Source organism: Parasteatoda tepidariorum, chromosome 2 (assembly GCF_043381705.1).
Source record: "Parasteatoda tepidariorum isolate YZ-2023 chromosome 2, CAS_Ptep_4.0, whole genome shotgun sequence".
Taxonomy (NCBI): Eukaryota; Metazoa; Arthropoda; class Arachnida; order Araneae; family Theridiidae; genus Parasteatoda; species Parasteatoda tepidariorum.
In genome coordinates, this window is record NC_092205.1 from 17,264,126 (window position 1) to 17,264,898 (window position 773).

At 27.6% G+C, this 773-nt stretch overlaps 1 protein-coding gene across 1 annotated transcript in view; it reads left to right on the forward strand.

Annotated features, from left to right (window-relative positions):
- Window positions 1-367: 367 nt before the first annotated feature.
- LOC107444511 (uncharacterized) overlaps window positions 368-773 on the forward strand; it is a gene marked incomplete in the record, with an annotated part of 9,410 nt that continues 9,004 nt past the window's right edge. Inside the window, 1 exon segment of the mRNA XM_071178106.1 lies at window positions 368-392.

Here is a 773-nt window from a genome sequence, read left to right on the forward strand (position 1 = left end):
GAAAATTTTTAAAAAGATGTGAAAGACAAAAAAAGATAAAAGTCATGTATGTAAAATATATATGAAGAGCTGATCATTGCATTGTTCTTTTTTTTCCTTCCTTTTTTTTTTTCCTTTTTCATTAATAAAAACGATATTCAGCTTTTGTAAACCAATATTAGTTATCGTTTTTCTTCTTTAAAAATAATGTTGCATGAATTTCAAAGCTTTTTAAGACTTGAATATCGTGACAGAGTTTCACGAGAGGTTAACACTGATATAAATTATAAGCCTATGATTCAGAGAGTCATTTATTTTACGACATTAATAAATATTGGTAATCTTTTTCATAGGACGTTACTTATGATGGAACCACTTTAGGCATCAAACTAGAGATTTCCAGTTCTCAACAGGTAAGTTGCCTTCAACTTATAACACCTTTTTTTTCCCCTTCTAGACACATTAAAAAAGTCCTCATTGCAAGTGCTATCCTTCAAGAAACATTTTATGTGATTTTACATAAATAATGAAAATTTGTTTAAACTAAATTAATCGAACTTCTTCCTTTTTATTTTATTTCTTATATCCGAGATGGGTTTTTTTATTGTCTTTATATTATATATTTGGAGTCATTGATGAGAAATTTATTCTATGTTTTAAAAATCTGACGAATCGATAATGCACTAGAATGCGATATTTTAAACATCAAATCCTGTTTGATTGCCAGTGAATATTGATTGGAATGTGTTACACGAATCTCAGAAATTATTATGAAATTTCATCGGGCAATCAAA